At 47.2% G+C, this 13397-nt stretch overlaps 1 protein-coding gene across 1 annotated transcript in view; it reads right to left on the bottom strand.

Annotated features, from left to right (window-relative positions):
* The window catches only part of LOC141093984 (uncharacterized), a 61194-nt gene extending 54070 nt beyond the window's left edge, over positions 1-7124 (bottom strand). The window contains exon 1 of the mRNA XM_073579658.1: positions 7014-7124. The gene's annotated coding sequence lies outside the window, so the exon portion shown is untranslated. The remainder of the gene's footprint in view (positions 1-7013) is intronic.
* Positions 7125-13397: the final 6273 nt, after the last annotated feature.

Here is a 13397-nt window from a genome sequence, read left to right as displayed (position 1 = left end):
TGAAGAGATGGAGAGGTCTTTCACCAGATTGAAGATGGCTCTCACAGGTGACGAAGTCCTGGACTACCCAGATTATGACAAACCCTTTGTGCTGTACATGGATGCCAGCAAAGTGGGATTAGGAGCAGTACTGTCGCAGGTACAGAATGGAAAAGAGAGAGTGATCTCCTACGCCAGCAGGAAGCTGCATCCCACTGAGAGGAACCCTGATAATTACAGTTCTTTCAAGCTGGAGTTCCTTGCCATCGTCTGGGCTGTCACCGAAAGGTTCAAGCATTACCTAGCCTCGGCCAAATTTACAATCTTCACGGACAACAACCCGTTGACCCACTTGGACACTGCCAAGCTAGGAGCACTGGAGCAGCGATGGATGGCTCGGTTATCCAATTTATCCAATTATGAGTTTACCATCAAGTACTGAGCAGGGCACAAGAATGCCAATGCTGATGCGCTGTCCAGAATGCCTAATCTGCCAGATGCAGGAGAAGACCCTGAGGCTCTGGAAGAGGTAGAATTGCCTCCCTTCCACCAGCCACTGGCGGCCCAACGTGCTCAAGGAGTGAGAAACAGGCGGCCTGGCTTGAAGGAAGTCACTCTGAATCCGTTGCCCCATCAAGATTGGGCAGAAGTGCAAGATAATGACCCTGCAGTCCACCTGGTGAAAGAGCTGCTGACACAAGGTGACTCATGCCCAGAGTTGAATGCTCCTGAAGAAACTCATCAGTTCTGGAAGGAAAGAGGTTGGCTGTTCATTTATGAAGGGAAGCTGTGTCGGAGGAGTATCAATGCCCGCACACATGAGCTGGTCAGGCAGGTGGTGGTCCCAAAGAGAGATGCATCAATGGTCCTAGGAGCATACCACAATGGAGCTGGAGACTTTGGATGGAAGAAGTTGGAAACATTGCTCCGAGAGAGGTTCTACTGGACTGGCATGTGGAAGGCCATTGAGAGGTGGTGCTGGGAGTGTGGACAGTGTAACCTGCGCAGAAAGGATAGAGACAGCCAGAGAGCTCCCTTACAGCCAATCATCACCAAACAGCCCCTGGAGTTGATAGCCCTGGACCATGTGAAGCTGGTTCAAAGCCGGTCAGGCTACCTCTATGCCCTTACCATTGTGGACCACTATTCAAGATTCCTGGTGGTTGTGCCCGTCAAAGATCTAACGGCCAGGACAGCGGCCAGAGCATTCCAACAGCACTTCTGTAGACCACATGGTTATCTTGAAAGGGTGCTAACAGACCAAGGTCCAGCTTTCGAGGCAGAAGTGTTCCATGAATTTTGCAACTTATATGGGTGTAAGAAGATCCGGACAACACCTTATCACCCACAGACCAACGGCATGTGCGAGAAGATGAATCAGGTAGTGATTGATTTACTGAAGACATTGCCCTTGGAGGAGAGAAATCTGTGGCTAGAAAAGTTGCCCAATCTGGTGGACCTCTACAACCATATCCCAGTGAACTCTACCAACTGTACTCCAGCGTACCTGATGAGAGCAAGGCCTGGTAAGCTGCCTATTGACTTGGACATGGGAGTCCTGACGCCTGAAGTAACGTCACCAGATGCTGACTGGGACAAGGAGAGGCAGCAGCAGTACAGAAGGGTACAGGAGTGTGTGGAGAAGAGTCTGGCTCAGGCAAGGCAGAAGCAGGAGAGACTTTATAACCAAAATGCACCTGCTGTTCCTTTTTCGCCGGGAGAACAAGTTCTCAAGAGAAAAAGAAGACTGCATAAGCTGGATGATCAATGGGAAGAGGAGCCCTATACAATTTTGCCCTCGAACTTTGATAATGCCAAAGTATGCCTTGTTAGCAAAGATGGAGGAGAGACCTCAGCAGCGGTATCCAGGGATCAATTGAAGTTATGCCCTGACCAGTTGAAAGAAAAAGCGGGAGGATCAGATAACATCCCACCTACAGAGGAAGAAAAGACAGTCAGTACCGTGCTGGGAGAATTCCCTGCAAATTGGACTAAAGTGAACGATGCTATAGTGGTGCCAGTGTTGCTGTTTCCCCAAGTGGTAGCACAGGAAGATGTGACTCAAGAGAATCAGGAGAATCGGGTAGCAGATGCTACACCAGCAGTGGAGCCAGAGAACCCTCGCCCTGCCAATGGTGAACCTGTTGTACCCATGGTGAGTCTAAGAGTCCATAGGACAATGCTACCTAGTTTGCCTACACTAGGGTTATGCAGATCCACTCGCACCACACAAGGCATACTACCAGTTAGATACTGTATATAAAGTAATGTGAATATTGAAATTGAATGTAAATATGTAACTGTTTTCTAAGTTTTGTACCTACAGGTAAGCTGTAAGAGTTTCCTTCGGAGTTTGTTTTATGGACACTGAACCACAGGACTTGTGTGTGGTCAAAAACTTTATTTGTAAATAATTTACCATTTGCCAAGAATGGACCATGGACATTGATGCTGGACTTATCATCATAGGACCATTTTTGAGCTCTTGGTTTTTGTACATTTTTCCCTTTTTCAAATCTTGTACAAATTACACAGGTCAACGAAAAAAAATTTTTTTTCTGGTGTCCAAAATATTTTAATGAATTTGGGGTATTTTTGGGGTGCTGATTCTGAATATGTCATCAGTTTTGCCAGATTGGCTCAAGTTTTTGAGATTTTTGGTATCTTATTTATAGCACTTGTTGGTAAATGCGACGCATCATCTCATTAATTTCTTTGGATTAGTACTTGAACTGAGCAGTTCTCAATATAGTTTTGTGTTAATTAGTGTTCTAAAAGTTTGTTCATAGCTTGATTTTTGCACTAACTTTATGTTGTTGTCTGTTTTCCAGTGAAAAGCATGAACTCATCATGAAGAAGTTGTCTTAACGATCCAGACTCATTCTGTTACATTTGTGGTGAATATACACTGCCAAAACATAGAAGAAACATAACACACTTCGTAAAAAAAGTGTATTTTGCCTATTTTGGGGTTATGCTTGGGGACCAAGACAAGTTTTGGGCACCACACATAGTGTGCAAAGCATGTATCGAATTATTACGAAAATGGAGCAAAGGACAAAGAAAAAGCTTCAAATTTGGTGTTCCAATGGTGTGGAGAGAGCCAAAAAATCATCATGATGACTGTTATTTCTGTGCAGTGCAAGTGCAAGGATTCAATAAGCATAAGAAACGAAAATGGGAGTAACATGGAATCTGCAAGAAGGCCTGTCCCTCATTGTGAAGATGTGCCTGTACCTGTGTTTACCATAAATAACAGTCATCATGATGATTTTTTGGCTCTCTCCACACCATTGGAACACCAAATTTGAAGCTTTTTCTTTGTCCTTTGCTCCATTTTCGTAATAATTCGATACATGCTTTGCACACTATGTGTGGTGCCCAAAACTTGTCTTGGTCCCCAAGCATAACCCCAAAATAGGCAAAATACACTTTTTTTACGAAGTGTGTTATGTTTCTTCTATGTTTTGGCAGTGTATATTCACCACAAATGTAACAGAATGAGTCTGGATCGTTAAGACAACTTCTTCATGATGAGTTCATGCTTTTCACTGGAAAACAGACAACAACATAAAGTTAGTGCAAAAATCAAGCTATGAACAAACTTTTAGAACACTAATTAACACAAAACTATATTGAGAACTGCTCAGTTCAAGTACTAATCCAAAGAAATTAATGAGATGATGCGTCGCATTTACCAACAAGTGCTATAAATAAGATACCAAAAATCTCAAAAACTTGAGCCAATCTGGCAAAACTGATGACATATTCAGAATCAGCACCCCAAAAATACCCTAAATTCGATGAAATATCTTTGGCACCAAAAATGCTGTTGACCAGTGTTATTATTGTTCAATTGTTTATATGTTATTCATTCCACAAGGGGGAATGTGGCGCCCCCAGGAGTATGGTCACCACACTGACTTTGCCTTCCTCCAAGGGAGGGTAATGCCAGGCTTGGAAGCAGTGATGGGTCTCTCCAGCAGTTAAGCTAATGCATGCAACACAGTTCCACTCCGGGCCAGCAGGGGGAACTCTGAACCAGGATTCTGGAGAGGAGTGTCCTCTGAGGGCCAGGAGGAAGAAGGATCAGATAGTCTGCGGAGGGTGAAGTGTGCAGACGGGAGGAACGAAGCTGAGAGGTTGAGCTGCAGAAGGCGAGCTCCCTCAGCTTGAGAGCACACAGAACTGGAGTCTGGTCTCCACGGTGGTACGGATACTGACGGTCCTGCCACAGCTACCAGAGGAGTAGGAGGCTGTAAATGCCCTGCTCTCACCAAAGACTTGGGACACAACAGCAATTGAATAGAGAGCCAAGACTCAGGAGAGGAGTCCCCAAGAGAGGCTACAGCTGTCTGTCATACAAGTATAGTTCTAGGAACATCTGAGGAGAGGCATTTCAGAGTAACTAAGTACTGGAGTGCTTCACACTACAAAGTGCTAGGAAAGAGACTGCACAGCCCTTCTGCTGAGAGAGAATCCTGATCTGCTTCCAGGCTAACCTGTTCCAATACCATCTGTAATCAGGACTCTGGACTGCATATACTCAGTAAAGGTACAGAAACTACAACCGCTGTGTCTTGTATGTTCCCTACGCTTTTGGCACTGCTACATTCCCGTGGCAGCTACATCTACACTGCCCTGGGACTACAGCTCCACCTGTGGGGAGCTTTACCATCTAAGCTGCACCTACCATCAGTCCCAGCGGATCTGTATGCAGCGTTGGCCTAACACCATATTTGCCAAACACCACGGGTGGCGTCACAAACTATTCTACCATTAACTACATCTTCCCATTGCTTGGGCGCCCTGGGCCACGGACCGGGTCACCGCTGCTGTGACAAATCCCCCTGACACCGGCCCGGTACCGAGTACCCCACAGCCCTGGGAGGGCGACCCACAAGGCTGTGGAAAGGAGCTGCAGTTAGTATCAAGATATTGAGCAGCATCAGAAGCAGAGCAAAGCAGAACGAAGCAGAACCGCAGGAGTGCGGAGCACCAGCAGAGCCGCAAGGGTACGGAGCACAAGCAGAGCCGGAAGAGTGCAGAGCACAGGCAGTCGGAGACGACACAAGGATAGACATAGCAGGGAAAGGAGCCACAGACAAGGAGACTGACAGACAGAGGTAGGACTGAGTTCAGACAAGGTAACGGTACAAGACAAGGTACAGGAACAAAGACACAGAGACCCGGATACACTGCCTCCTGGAGGTCAGAGAGGACAAGTATGAGACAAGGCAAGGAACAATAGCACAGAGACCAGGATATTCTGCCTCCTGGAGGGCGGACGGATACAAGTCAAGGCTAGGAACAGGGACACAGAGACCAGGATATTCTGCCTCCTGGAGGGCAAAGCAGACAGGCACAGATACAGGGCTAGGAAACAAGCCTCCAGAGAAGGCGAAACACAGAACAGGACCTGGCAACTTAGCAGCAAGATGCTAACTGAGTAAAGGCGTTTCTCAGGCAGCTACCACCAGGTGGAGTTGCCCTAAATACTAGAGACCTCTTGGTAATTGGCCAGTAACACATTAGGCAGGTACACCCTAATTCCATAAGAACCAGAGAGTTCTGGTGCCGCCCCCCTATGCATACAGCCTGGAAGCATGCAGAGTATGCTGGAAGCGAGAGGCACAAAGCATGGAGTTGGCAGCATACGGAACTCACAGTATAGCCTGGAGCAGTGATTAAGTTGGTGTGTGGGGGACGGGAGGCCAAGCAGTGATGCCAGCGGGGCCTCCCTTTAGGGGTGCATTATATTAGGGACTGCAATAAACTAGAGTCTGTCTATGGGCGTGTATTATATTAAAGGGAACCTGTCACCAGGTTTGGCTGATAAGAGATACAGCCATCACCTTTCAGGGCTGCTAAACAGCATTCTATAATGCTGTATATCTGCCCCCAAACCGGCCTGTAAGAGGAGAAAAATATCTTTTCATATACTCACCTGCAGGGCGGTCCAGTCCGAGGGGTGTCGCTCTTCATGGTCCAACGACTCCCATCTTCCGATGATCGCCGTCCTCCTGCTTGCTTCGTGTGGATGATGCGTCACAGGCTCCCCGGAATCGCGCTCATGTGCAGGTGTACTTATCTGCCCTGTTAAGGGTAGAGCAAAGTACTGCAGTGTGCAGGTGTCGGGGCTCTTTGACCTGTGACATCCCTGAGACCGGATCAAGTGAGTATAATAATGCGTCTTTTCTTCTCTTGCAGGTCGGGTTGGGGACCAATATACAGCATTATAGAATGCTGTATATCAGCTCGAAAAGGTGATGGTCATAACTTATATAGGCCAAAACTGGTGACAGGTTCCCTTTAAGGGCTGCAGTACACTATAGTGGCTGCCTATGGGGTACATTATACTATAGAGTCTGCCTATTGCGAGTGCATTATACTATATGGAGACCTATGGGGAAAGCATTATACTATATTGAGGACTATATTGAGGATTGTCTGGTGCATTATTCTTTATGGAGGCTATCTAGGGGGCCATTATACAGTGTGGAGATTACAGTGTTGGAGCTATGAAACAGTTTGGGGAATACTAAGGGGTCAGCATATATACAGTGAGGGGGCATTATACTGTGTGTAGTGGAGCTGTACGGGGGAAGACTCGGGACATTATAAAATGTAAAGTGAGCACTTACTGTTATAGGGGAACTCAGGTTACTGTGACTGTCAATGGGGCACACAGAGGGCACTATTACTTTCTAGCAGCGGCTCAGTATTGGGGTATCAGCAGGATGAGGAGGTTGTGCAGGTTGGGAATAGATGGTGATGGGGCCGGAATATGAGATGTGAAATGTGTCAATCAAGGTTACCTGGTTAGGGGCCACTCAGAAGCTTCGCCCCCGAACCAAAACCCTAGGTACTCCTCTGCTGTTACGTCACTGTTCACACCACACAGAGACCCCAAAAGAGTTTCAGTGCTGAAGGAGTTAATGTCCCCCGCACCCAGTAATGAGGAATCTCCAGCACCTACCTCCACCCGCAGAGCCGCACTCCACATAGAGAATAATGGAGCCTCCAGCACCGACCTCCACCCGCAGAGCCACACTCCACATAGAGAATAATGGAGCCTCCGGCACCGACCTCCACCCGCAGAGCCGCACTCCACATATATGGCTGCTCTGTGCGCACAGGACCTGTGATGAGGTCACAGGAGGGGAGGAGTCAGGGGGTCACATGATCAGGGCCTCAGTGTGTGCAGGACTCCACTGTGCTGTATTCAGCTTTTCTTTTGGAGTTGCTCCTTTAAGATCAGGGAATGTTGCAAACAGTAGAACAATTCCCCCCATTAAGTGATTGGATCCTTCCAGATCTGGGAAAGATCTTAGTGATATTACAGGCGGGAGATTCCAAGAGCGCTGGATTCAGGGGTGATCCTGGTGCTGAATGAGCCGTGCGGCCTCCATCTTAGAGAGCGGCCACAACCCCAGACAATGCAGTGGCCGGAGCAATGCTATTGATGGAGAGAATTTCTGCGAGCAGCAGATTAATGAAGAATGTTTTACCGGAACCTCCTGGGGCATCAAGGAAAACTCGTCTCCCATCTCCACAGGTTGTAGTTATTATAGGGAGCAGGTGTAGCAATATGTTATGTGATGATGTGGCCTCTAGGGGTCTCACTACGTTGATGTGGGTACTATAGAGTGTAAGAACTTGTTGGTTAGTTGTTGTTGGCAGACATCTTGTAATGGAGGAATGTATCACAAGTCTCGTGTAATAAAAAGCCTGGAGATATCCAAGGAGTCTGATCCATGACAGGAAACAAATAACATAACATGGTGGCAGCTGGGCACAGAACCTGCAAATCCTCAGAGCTTGTGTGAGGCTGGGAGTGTACAGAGGATCACAGCACTTGAAAGTACAGATTCCCTGACATTACTGCAAAATGGAGACTGGTCTGAAGCCCCCTCAGGGACTGGATGTGACTTCATGTAATCTGTCCCAGACTTGGAGACATTGGAAGGAAGAGTTTACACTGTGTGTGGATCTCACAGTGGCCCCTACTATTGACAAACGAAAAGTGAAGCTGTTTTATTACCTTATTGGGGAAAATGGCAGCGAATTAGCCCACACCTTACTCCCACACACAGACAACCTCCTCCTAGCAGATATTGTGCAGGCATTTGATAAACACTGTGACCCAAAGAAGAATGAGACAGTGGAAAGATATAACTTTTTCACAAGACATCAGGAGGATGGTGAAAATGTGGACAGATATCTGACAGAGCTGAAGAGGCTGGCAACAACATGTGGTTTTGGAGAGATCGGGGACAGTCTAACCAAAGACAGAATGGTGTGTGGCATAAGAGACAGTCATCTCAAAGAAAGATTACTGAGAGAGGAAGACATGATTTTAGAGAAATGCATGCAAATCTGCAGGGCTGCTGCACTGATAAAACACAGCCTGAAGATGATGGCAGGCACCAGTGATATTGATGATAAGGTACATGTAGTATCTATGAAAGGAAAGACAAGACCAAGCTCCCCTATAAGCACAGTCCACTGCAAGTATTGTGGGAAAAGACATGAGAGAGACAAAACCAAGTGTTCAGCATATGGTGAAACCTACAGCTCGTGTGGAAAGAAGAATCATTTCTCAGCTGTCTGTAGGCAAGGAACAGGCAGACAGTACAGACAGCTCCACACTGTGACACCAGACACTGACAGTGCAGAGGACATTACATGGCTACAACTGCAGCCTGCAGCAGGGAAAGTCAATGTAGTCAGGCAGGCAGTAGGCAAGGATGCCAAGCAGCTTTATGCAACATTCTTGTTGGATGAGAAGCCCATTAGATTTCAGCTGGATTGTGGAGCGAGCTGCAATATAATTCCATCTGCTGTGCTGAACAAACAGATTTCTATTGAGCCAACTGACAAGGTACTGGTGATTTACAACAAAAGTGTTCTGAAACCGATGGGGACATGTAAGCTCAACATACAGAACCCATGTAACAGAAAGAGTTATAGAGTTGAATTTACCATGTTGCGTGGTGGTAACCATGTACCATTATTGGTAGTAAAAGCTGTTCAGGCAATGGACTTAATAAAAGTACAGTCACAGAATATTATGTCTGTTGAAGTTTTCCAGGATATACCAAATCCCAAACTAAATGCAGAGCACAACTTGGATATTTAGAAAATAAAAATGAAGTATGCTGATTTATTTGAAGGTGATAGGTGCTTTGAAGGTAAATATAGGCTAGAAATTGACAACACCGTGCAGCCTACCAGATTACCTACAAGGAGAGTGCCTGTAGCTTTAATGCAACCACTGAAAGTAGAACTGCAAGATTTACAGAGAAGAGGCATGATAGCACCAGACCATAAGAGCACAGATTGGATCAGCAGTTTGGTCATAGTGCAGAAACCATCTGGCAAGTTAAGAATATGCCTTGATCCTAAGCCACTCAACAAGGCACTGAAAAGAAATCATTACCCCATGCCGACATTGGATCATGTTCTACAAGATCTATCAAAAGCTAAAATATTGTCTGTATGTGATGTGAAAAATGGATTTTGGCATGTGGCACTGACTGAAGAATCAAGTTTATTGACAAGATTTTCTTCACCATTTGGATGCTTTAAATGGCTGAGAATGCCCCTGGGACTAAAACCTGCTCCAGAAGTGTACCAGCAGACATTAATGCAGGCTTTGGAAGGACTTCCTGGAGTGAAGACAATAGCAGATGATATCTTAATAGTGGGAGAAGGTGAAGATATGGAATCTGCATTCAAGGATCACGATCAGAAGATGATACAATTTTTGGACAGATGCAGAGTAAAACACATAAAGCTGAACTTGGACAAATTCAAACTGAAAATGACAGAAGTGGCCTATATTGGACATCGTCTGACTTTAAATGGTGTAAAAGTGGATTCTGAAAAGGTGAGAGCAATATAAGATTTTCCTACCCCCTACTGATGTTTCTGGAGTACAACAATTTTTGGGCATGGTACATTATCTCTCCAAATTTTGTAGACATCTGTCAGAGAGGTGTGAGCCACTGAGACAGCTAACCAACAAATATGTGCTCTGGGAATGGATAGAACGCCAGGAAATTGCTTTCCGATCAGTAAAGAAAGGTATTGCAGATGCAGCAACCCTAAAGTAGTTCGATCCAGATCGAGAAGTGGTGGTACAATGTGATGCTTCAGAAAAAGGCCTTGGAGCTACACTAATGCAGAACAAACAGCCACTCACATTTGCAAGCAGAGCCCTTACAACAACAGAGCAGGGATATGCTCATATTGAGAAGGAACTACTGGCTGTGGTATTTGGGATGGAGAAGTTTCACCAGTACACCTATGGTCGATGAGTAACAGTGCAGTCGGATCACAAACCTTTGGATAGCATTACAAAGAAACCACTACTAAGAGCCCCAAAGAGACTACAGCGCATGCTGTTACTGGAGCGCCCGCCAGGGCTAGCAGGGTACTCGGTACCGGGCCCGTTGATCTCAATGGGAGTTGTCATGGAAGCTGTGACCCCGTCCGTGGCCCTGGGGCTCCATGGCAAAAGGGGATGAATGAACAATGAAATAGAGTTTATGAATAGTTCGTGACGCCACCTGTGGTGTTCGGCAAGTGAGATGTTAGGCCGACGCTGCATGCAGATCCTCTGGGACTGGTGGTAAGTTGCAACCGAGATGGTGAAGCTCCTCACAGGTGGAGCTGTAGTCCCAGGGCAGTGTGGATGTAGTAATGGAGGGGAGACGCAGGCAGGGTAGGAGCTGGTACCCAGATGTAGCGGTGCGGAGTGTATTGGTGTGGGAATAAGTGGAGGACACCGGGGCATGTAGTTCCAAAGCTTTACTCACAGTCTGCAGTTCACACTGGTGCCTGCCTCCGTACCGTGTCCTCCGGGTCAGGGGCTCAGTCAACCTCCAGGCAAGATAGGATGCTCCCTTCCAACACTCCGCCAACATGTGCCTTTCTAAACGTCTCCTTTATAGCGCCTTTAAGTGAAGTACTCCCAGTACTGAGTTACACTGGAGTTCCTCCTGACAGATGTTCCTATGAACTCTACTTGTATGGCAGATAGTTGTAGCCTGCTTCGGGGACTCCTTACTCCTGAGTCCCGGCTCACTATCCAAGTTGCTGTTGTGCCCCCAAGTCTTAGGTGGGAGTAGTGTATTTACAGCCCACTACTCCGGTGTCTGCTGCAGGACCATAAGTGTCCATGCAACCTCGGGGACCAGGCCCCGGCCTTGCGCTTAGAACTTCTTGGCAGGGTTCTCTCCTAACCCACGTTCTCTGTTCCCTTTTACTCCTATGTTCCGTACTAGTCTTTCCTTCTTATGATAGATCAGGTTTCTGTTCAATGTCTTTCTCCTTCTTTCCTTTCCTGTGCCAGCTGGCTCAGATCACTGAGGCAGCTGCAGCACTCCTTCCTCCATCCCTCTCCCAGGGATCTTCTCCTCACTCACTGACTGACTGACTGAACTGACTGAAATTCTAAACCTTCCCGCTCTTTTATGTACTCTAAACTCCAGCCGCCTCCCAGCACGTTTCGTGTTCCAAGCAGGGAACCACCAAAGGTGCTCTGCTACACTCCAAGCAGAGAGCCGCAATGTGGCTTTGCTACACTACTTTGTGGTGAGGAGTGCAGGTGTTGGAGCATGGTTAGGAGTTCCCACCTTACCTGGATGGTTGGGTACCACACCTCAGAAGGAGGTGCAGTACCTCTGTGGTGACTGAACCCTCAGTGGCGCCACATCCCTCCCCCCCGTTAAACACAGCACATCTGCGGGCTGCAAGTTAAACAGAAACAAGCAATTCCAGAAACAAACAAAATTTTTATGATGCTAAATGAACATGACTTATACTAAACTTCCTAATATAGGAGGCACGGTTTCTTGAACGTTACAAATTAACTGTCTAAATTATGCTACCTAATTTAAAGTGCTATATAAGCAAACTCAATATCACTTCACATTTTCTAGCAACACATCTCCTTTCCGTTACCTTTCACATTTTCTACTTTCTACTGTTTCTTCTAGACTTAGGATGACAACCGTGGATACCTGGTTTGTCACCTGCAATTTCAATTCTGTATTCACATCCTCAACATCTTTATTCAAATTTCTGTAAAACATTCACTATGTCTCTTCCTCAATATACTTCCATAAAATCTGTCATTAGGATTTTCATTATATACTAATACTTTCTAGAGAATAACATTAAGCATTATCATTAAGTGCAAGAGTAGACACTGGTCCGGCCAACGTGTCTGGAAATGTCCCTATGATGAGGTAGGTCTTCTTTTACGAAGAGAGTCCTATGTTAAACCAAGAGAGAGCACCTTAAGGAGGTGCAAACTATATACAATTTTCAGTTCCGGATCATTCAAGGTTCATGATCTCCACAGTTCAAGCGTGAAGGCTGCCAACAAAACGGGGCAACTCTGGGAAAACAAAACTAAAACATAATAGCCAAAAATAGAAAACTTGTACAAAAATAGGAAACAAAGCACAACTGTGCAAACACCCTCCTGGGTAACGAGAATTAAAGTGATGAAGCATCTTAACTAGTGCTTGTCCCCTCCTGGGGTTCTGGAAGCTGATGGTTGGGAACTGCTACCAGATGAGATGCTCTGGGTGTCTTCATCCTGTTGCTGGTGGCTTGCCACCTGCATGTACTCTGCTTACCAAAGGGTGAGATAGGGACTGGTCGGGGTAATTGAAAGGGCCATGGAAATATCAACTGCCCGCGGGGACAGCATGTCTGCTATTGCCGGTGGTACCTCTGCTGCTGTTGGCAATCCAGCCGGCGTGGTCACTGATAACTCGGAATCGGACTCTTCAGTGTCCATCGGGACCTCGGCTGACGGTACCGCAGCCCGGGGTTGCAGACAGGGTGTAATCGGACCATTCCGACTCACCGGCGCCTCTCCCGGACATGGATCTGAATCCGGCACAGGTACATGGTAATTAACCGCGGCAGCCACTACTCCCGGATTTACCTGGGGAATGGGCCACAGCTGGATCCGCGCAGGCACCGAGCTGGCATCAGTTGGGGGCGTTGGAAGGGACCTGCGCGGCCGCGCCAGGTCCAGGCGGGGACTTGGCCCTGGTCCTCCATTTTGCTCCGCGACCCTCATATATCTTCTCCTCGTGGGCCGCATCCAGTGGCAGCACCGGCCCGGAGGTGGTGGCGGGAGCCGCAAATGGTGCTGTAGCGGTCATATGCTCTGCAGGGGCTGCCTGGGGTTGAGTCGCCCCCTTCGCATCCTGCTGGCCCCTTCTCTCCTTTCTCTTCCATCATGAGGTTCTGGCGTTCTTCTTCCTGTCTCGGCTTCCTTCCCGCCACTGGCTTCCGCTCCACCTTCTGGGGGCGGCGTCTTCTTCCAACTCCTCCATACCAATCCAGTATATGAACCCCTCGGAGGGTGGGCCAAGTTGCTGTCGCATAGA

This window comes from Dendrobates tinctorius, unplaced genomic scaffold (genome assembly GCF_039654945.1).
Source record: "Dendrobates tinctorius isolate UK_male_01 unplaced genomic scaffold, ASM3965494v1 ptg000063l, whole genome shotgun sequence".
Classification (NCBI taxonomy): Eukaryota; Metazoa; Chordata; class Amphibia; order Anura; family Dendrobatidae; genus Dendrobates; species Dendrobates tinctorius.
This window is presented reverse-complemented; position numbering and strand designations above follow the sequence as displayed.